The 7523-nt window shown below is 46.1% G+C and overlaps 1 long non-coding RNA gene across 1 annotated transcript; it reads right to left on the bottom strand.

Annotated features, from left to right (window-relative positions):
* Nucleotides 1-915: 915 nt before the first annotated feature.
* LOC128852299 (uncharacterized) lies at nucleotides 916-7523 on the bottom strand. Its single transcript, XR_008450044.1, has 3 exons — nucleotides 7334-7523; nucleotides 3989-4258; nucleotides 916-1473 (listed from the first exon to the last, which is right to left on the bottom strand). It is a non-coding gene; the product is annotated as an uncharacterized LOC128852299 (long non-coding RNA).

Here is a 7523-nt window from a genome sequence, read left to right as displayed (position 1 = left end):
TGACACTACCAGCTCAGAAGCTTCTGGTCCTTCAAGTGTCCTGTACATTTGCACAACATCACAGTGTAAGGCATGATACAAGGACCCGAAAACGCTTTTAAATCATGTGTTGCGTACCATTGCCCAACATGTACGGCAATAAAGCACTTGGATGACGTGGACTCAGAAAGCTGGTGGAACAACTCGCTGGAGAGGTACCACTGTGCAGATCTGCCAGCCGGGCTAATGATGCTGAATATCCCCAACTGCAGGGAGGAAATAATCCAAACAGCCACTGAAATCCCAGTCACATTAGGCAGCCACTCAGGGGGAAAAGGTTTTAAAATGCTGCAGGAGCCCCAACTCATTAGTTTTGTCAGGAATTTTGCTTTCTCAGATCACACGGAAAAAGCCTGCAAATCTGTGGATTCAGAGAAGGTCCAAGAGGAGCCATCCTCAACACAGGAAGGACACAGATCTGTTGGAGTCAGTCCAGAGGAGGGTAACGGAGATGATCAGAGACCTGGAGCACCTCCAGGCCCAGGTTGCCCCATCCCTGGAGGTGTTCAAGGCGAGGTTGGATGGGCCTTGGGCAGCCCGATGCAGTGGGAGGTGTCCCTGCCCATGGCAGGGGCTGGAACTGGATAATCTTTAAGGTCCCTTCCAACCCAAACCATTTTATGATGCAATGATAAGGGCGAGCTCCGCTTTCAGTAGGGCTGTAACTCATGGGAGCTGATTATTGCTAATGCAGCATTTTATAAAAGAACATGAGAGATCCTTATCGATGCCCAAAATAAACGCCGTAACTTTCAACGCTTCACTGACTTGACCTCTCTTTCCTGGTAGGAAAAAAAAAATTACAAACAAGCCCTGTGTTTTCTCTCTTTTTCTCTGTCTCTTTTTATTTGCATTTTTATTTAATATACTGTTTACAAGCATGGATTCCTACAATCAGTAGGAAGTGGAAATTCAGTGATCACACACATGTGCCAGAAAGATTTCAATGGCTGCTGAAGGAGGTCACAAAAATGACTACAATTTTCTTCTCAGAGTAATAAACTGGGATAGCTCCACTGTGGAAACTTGAGCTACCTGGAAAACGAGGCTTGATCCAATCTAACTGTAAGGGAATAAAAGTACATCTGCCCTAAGCAGCACCTGCCAGCAGAAATGGTGCTGGAAACTCTTGCAAGAAGAATAAAAGCTCGTAATCCTTCTCCCAAGTAACAAGCAATAGGATGAGAAGAAATGGCCTCAAGTTGCACTATGGGAGGTTTAGGTTGGATATTAGGAAACATTTCTTCACTGAAAGAGTGGTGAAGCACTGGAAGAGGCTGCCCAGAAAAGTGATGGAGTGTCCATCCCTGGAGGAATTGAAGATCATGTAGATGTGGCTCTTCAGGACATGGTTTAGCAGACACAGTGGGGTTGGGCTGGTGGTTGGACTGGAGGAGCTGAGAGGTCTTTTCCGAACTTAACAATTCTGTGATCCTATGATAATAAAATCCAGTGATCTAAATCATGGCATTGTATCTATGGATAAAAATCCACCGAGCTAATACAAGACTCCACATAGTCTACGCGCTATCACAATGTATATACGTTTTCAATTAAACTGAGATGATCAAGAATCACAGAATCACAGAATCACAGAATCACACAAGGTTGGAAAGGACCCATTGGATCATCGAGTCCAACCGTTCCTAACACTCCCTAAACCATGTCCCTAAGTACTTCATCCACCCGTTCCTTAAACACCTCCAGGGAAGGCGACAAAGGTCGCATTTTGTACTGCTGAAAATCCAGCTAATAAAATGAATTGATAGAAGCTGTTTCAGAGCTCACTGAAAAGAAAGTGTATCTATAAATGACACTCGCCTTCCGTTTCTGAATTTCACCACTATAACAGAGCACTGAAAAGCCCAAACCAGGGACTTTAAGGCTGTTCAATTCTATCACTATCAAAAGAGGACCAGCTACGAGCACCCAAACATTCGGTGCCCACGTCGGTGACTGATGTTTTCAAAAGGCTCACACTTAAGCTATGATTTCTGACCGTTTCCCTCCAGGCTCTTCAGTCCTCACCTCCTAGCGCATGAGCTTTCACATTTGCTATAAAACATGGAAATCCCAAGGGAAATCCCAACAGGAAACCCCTCTCCTTCTCTCTCCAGGCTGCTGTTCCAGTACCAGACACCCAAGCTACGCATGCATGCGCTCCCAAAACACTGTAGTTTGTAGCCAATGAAGCAGCAACGTTGCCGTCTGATTCCCTCAGTGGTGCATCTCACCCAACTGCCCAGCTCATCACCTCTGCCTACACGACGGCCACCTTAAATCCTGCCGTCAGCCCAAGGCAGAGCTGCTCCAACTGTCCTACACGCTGGTGTGTGCCAACAGAATAAAGCAAGTATCTAACTCCTTGCAAGATCAGGGCCTGCCCATCAGTCTGAATAATCCCTGCTCATTTTCAAGTCACTAATTATTCTTACGCCTGTATCATGCGGCTTTAATTATCTTCCTTCCAAAAGAGTTCAATCTTCACCAAGAAGCGACAGCTTTAGCTGGAAGAGCTCACTGTAAAGGAAAAACTATTTGCTGTTACTCCGGGGGATCATCAGGTCTGGGCCATAGAGGTGGAATTTCATTCCTAATCTGGAGATTTCAAGCCCAAGATATGGCTAAAGGGATCCCAGGGAAGCTGGGCAGCAAAATAGCTTTCAAAGCAGCACACTAATAACCATGCTTTGAATGAACAGGAGGAGGAACTATTTCAAAGCAAGTTTCAAGTATTCTTCCTCTTTCTTGGTAGCATCCTTGCAGAAGGTGCTTTTTTTAAGATGGGATGGGTATCATTAAGCAAAGCAAATGAAGAAATGACACGGAAAAGGCCTTGTCTCCTGTAAAACACTCCCTGTGTGGTATCACAGCGATGTTTCAAATCTTTTCTCTCATTCATAGCGTCCAGTTGTTATTTATGCTGTTCTACATCAACCTGTAGCTGGTTTGAAATTAATGTTTTTCTTCATCAGTACCTCCAGAATGAAGATATTTTCCTTTGGGGAGAAAAACATGTTTGCAATATGAACGCACAGACCTGTAACTCACCTGAAACGTTGCGTTTCTGGTGAGTTACAGGTCTGTGCGTTCATGTTGTTTCAGGTGAGCAGGTTGGGTGGCAAAGAGAAACACTACGCAATGAGAGACGGGAGGAAAAAAGAAGTGGGAAGTCAGACAGACCTGCTCCAAGGGCTCTTTCAGGATGAGGATAAACTATTCTACCACTGAAGCAGCCTGTGAGGCCAGCTCAGCGTGCTTTCCTCTCACAGCTGGGGAAGAACATTGATTGAGCTCTGTGAGGCATCACAGGAATGGCATGTGTCAGGCTGTGACAAACTTCTAAGCCAGCGTGGAGCAAACATGCTCGTAGGCTGTCTGGATAAATCAAAGAGCACAGGAACCATCCCAGCTGTTCATGCCACCGCAGAGTAAGTTAATGTTGAAGTGTTTTGTCTGTGGCTACACAAGGGATGGAGCCACCTGCCTGGTGTAATAAGTGTCACCCCAGAGAGGACCTTTGTTCTCCAGTTTGCCACCAGTGGTGGTGACACACACCCATATCCCAAAGGTGGCTGGATAGTTGGAAATGTTTGCAGATCTTTGGTCTCAGGAGACGTTCTGCAAACAGCATAAAGATCGCCAGTGCCTCAGGAGATCCAGCAATAATTTTCAGTGGTGTCAAAAACTCACCGAGTTGCTGTTAAGACACCTCATTCCTAAAATGAGCAAGTATTCTTCTCTGTACCTATATATCCAATCTTTTTAGACAGCAACAAGACTCCTCTCAGCGAGCTTACCATCTTCCCACACTGTGTCTAGACTCAAGACAGCTAAGGCTTTCTACGATATTAAAGCCAACCATAGCCTAGGCTGCATCAGAAGAAGCGTGGCCAGCAGGGAGAGGGAATGGACTCTCCCCCTGTGCTCCACTCTCATGAGAACCCACCTGGAGCCCTGCATCCAGTTCTGGAGTCCTCACCACAGGAAGGGCGTGGATCTGTTGGAGCAGGTCCAGAGGAGGCCACAAAGATGATCCAAAGGCTGGCGCAACTCCCATCCGAGGACAGACAGAGAGTATGGCTTGTTCAGCTTGGAGAAGAGAAGACTGCAGGGAGACCTTAGAGCATCTTCCAGTACTGAAAGGGGCTCCAGGAATGCTGGGGAGGGGCTCTTGATCCGGGTGTGCAGGGACAGGATGAGGGCGAATGGTTTCAAGCTGCAAGAGGGGAGATTTAGATGAGATATTAGGAAGAGATGTTTTCCTGTGAGAGTGGTGAGACACTGGCCGAGGTTGCCCAGAGCAGTGGTGGCTGCCCCATCCCTGGAGGTGCTCAAGGCCAGGTTGCATGGGGCTTGCAGCAACCTGATCCAGTAGGAGGTGTCCCTGCCCATGGCAGGGGGTTGGAACCAGATGACTTCCAACGCAAACCATTCTGTGATTCTGTACCATTTGTAAGACCCAAAAGACAGAAAGGGTTAAGAACCAAGTTGGATTGTCTAGGGAAAACAGAAAGGCAGTAGAAAAGAAGCCGATTCCACTGATTTTACCTAAAGTGACAAAAGGAGGTTTAGAAGGTCCTTTGTAAAACATCACAGAGGAAAGCATTATTGTTCTACAGGGAAAAACGTACCTATTAACAAATTAGGTGAGAGTCGAGTGAGATGGAAGAGGTCTGAAACAGCTGCATTCCTCAATGCCTTTAAACTCTCTGTCTTCTCACACTTTATTTTAGATAGCAGCACTGCCCATGCCAAATCAGGAGTGAAGGGGACTGTAAAAATACATGGGGATAACTGTGATTATTTTGAACGTTAACAGGCAAAACCTAATGGATCTGAGCAACATGATTTGGGGTTTAGAAAACAGCCAACTTCAGTTACTCCCATACCTGTCCCATCTGGGTTCCTCGTTCTCCTCAAAGCATTGCAGAGCGTACCTTAGCATCTCTACCTGAGCCCTGTCAGCTGAGTGGAAGCAAAGCTCAGGAAAGCTACTATTGCATTTATGAGTTGGGTAAATGCCCGCTGAAGGGAGGCCAAAGCAATCACAGCATTTAATTATTGCTGACAAGTCACAGGTAAGTGAACCGAAGGAATAAAAAAGAAAAAGAAAATGACACTTTCACAAGGAAGGGCAATGTGACAAATTAGCTTCTTCCATAATAGCATCTTGGATTGTATGGGGAAAATTAACTCATTTTCCACTTCCATACATTGACCATAAAACCAAAGGTGCAAAGCACAATGTCCACACTTCAATGACATAACCTGTTCAAGGGAAAACTTATTGACCACAGAAACTACAAAGACAGCAAGGAGAGGTGAGGAAGATCCAAACAGAGAGATGAGGCTGTACCAAAAGGGATCTCAGACTGGATTCCTTGGCTGGGACAAGCACTGAAATGAAAGCAGAAGCACACAACGGCAGAGCTGGGCGCGGACTCCTTTGTCACAGCTAAGCTAACTGCGTTTATTGGCAGAACCCCCAGCTAGACTGATGGAAGCACAAGGGTGTTAACTGTTAATTATGAGTGTTCCAAGTGCAAAAAGGTCAAGGCGGGGGGATCGGAGTGTCTGCTGACATCTGGGAGCATTTTGAGGAAGTCTAGTTTCTCCTGAGGTCCGTGTTGACTCAGGAGTGCTGATCTGTTTGCTGTTAATTGGAGAAAGAGGTAATGAGAACTGACTAATTGCTGAGCTGTGCACCCTGCAGACTCATTGTGGTGTCAGTCATTATATCTTGCCGATCACTCAGACAAAACTGAGTTTCAGGGGGATTTCAGTGACTGGTCAGCACCCTTCCTTGCCTCATTGTCTTTGCATAATACTCAGCTGTCATCCCCTACACAATAATCACAAAATGCTTTGGGTTGGAAGGAATCTCTACAGGACATCTAGCCCAACCCCCTTGAAGGAGCAGGGACATCTTTGACTTGATCAGGTTTCTCAGAGCCTCATCCAACCTTGAATGTTTCTAGGGATGGGGAATCCACTATTTTCCTGGACAACCTCTTCCAGTGTGTCACCACTCTCATTGTAAAATATTTCTTCCTCATACCCAGTCTAAACCTCCCCTCCTTTAGTTTAAAACCGTTACTCCTTGCTCTATCACAACGGGCCTTGATAAAAAGTCTATCCAACCTTTCCTGTGGCCCCTTTCAGTACTGGAAGCTCCTCTAAGGTCTCCCCAGAGCCTTCTCTACTTCAGGCTGAACAACCCCAACTCTTTCAGCCTGTCCGTGTAGGTGAGGTTCTCCAATAAGCTAGTAAAGACTCTAGTGGTGGCGTAACTCAGCTGACACATCAGAGAAGGCAGCACAGTGCATGCTCTAATTCCTGGAGAGCTTTCACTGAAGGTCCCAGACATGCTAAGGTCATTGCTCATCTCTTCAATGTTACTGCAACCCCTCCAAATTCAATTAAGAGAGGTCTGTTAGCATCTGCTATATGCACACCTCTCTGCTTTTCTGTGCAAACACGCCTGAGTGCTGTTACTGTTATATTGTTTTTTCCAGATAAGGCTTAAAGGATCAGTATTTAATTGCAGCGGTGAGTTCAAGGTCTGAGACACGGTGTTTGCATTAGAGTGATTTGTCACAAAACTTGGAGGGAGACAGCAGCAGCCGGATGATCCATCGCGTGCTCACCTCATTTAAACGCAATTCAATTTAGACAGACCATTTGGCACAAAAATGAGAACGATGACTGAACAAAAAGCATGGAAGAATACTTCTGTACCCAGGTGTCAGATAGATTTCTCTGCGACATTCGTAGAGGAGCCGTCCAAGAAAGACTGTAGCCACCAATTGCTAGGGTGCACTTAAGGTGACAGCCAAAGTTTAAAGCTCCCCCGTCACCGCTTTTTCTGGCCATATTTTAAATGCAACACAAGGAAAAATAACAACAGACCAATGTTCTTATCCCCGCAGCGCAACACAAGGCTCTGGAGCGCGGCTGGGCCAGTGTGAGTGGATTTCTATGCAAACAATACACAGGATCATAGAATCATAGGATCATAGATTCATAGAATGGTTTGGGTTGGAAGGGAACTCAAAGCTCACCCAGTTCCACCCCCTGCCATGTGCAGGGACACCTCCCACTGGATCAGGTTGATCAGAGCCTCATCCAACCTGGCCTTGAACACTTCCAGGGATGGGGCAGCCACCACTGCTCTGGGCGTTCATTTAATCAGTTTGTTGCTTTGCACCAACAGAAAAATTAAATGAAGTTAACCGTGTAGTTTTGAAGTCACCACTCAGCCTCTCAGCGGAGACAGATGGCTTTTACTTACAGTGCTTCCTCTGGCATTCAGCAGAGGATTTGGCAACCCTCTCCGGGTCTGGTTCTCAGTGATTCTCTGACATGGGGGCAGTCAGTCTCTTCATTTAACAGAACAGTGCTGTAGAAGCCAGAAAAAAAATGGCTCTTTTACTTCTTCTCCATCTGAAAGAAGTGACTTTCTTTCCTGGTCCAGAAGTCAA

This window comes from Cuculus canorus, chromosome 5 (genome assembly GCF_017976375.1).
Source record: "Cuculus canorus isolate bCucCan1 chromosome 5, bCucCan1.pri, whole genome shotgun sequence".
Lineage (NCBI taxonomy): Eukaryota > Metazoa > Chordata > Aves > Cuculiformes > Cuculidae > Cuculus > Cuculus canorus.
This window is presented reverse-complemented; position numbering and strand designations above follow the sequence as displayed.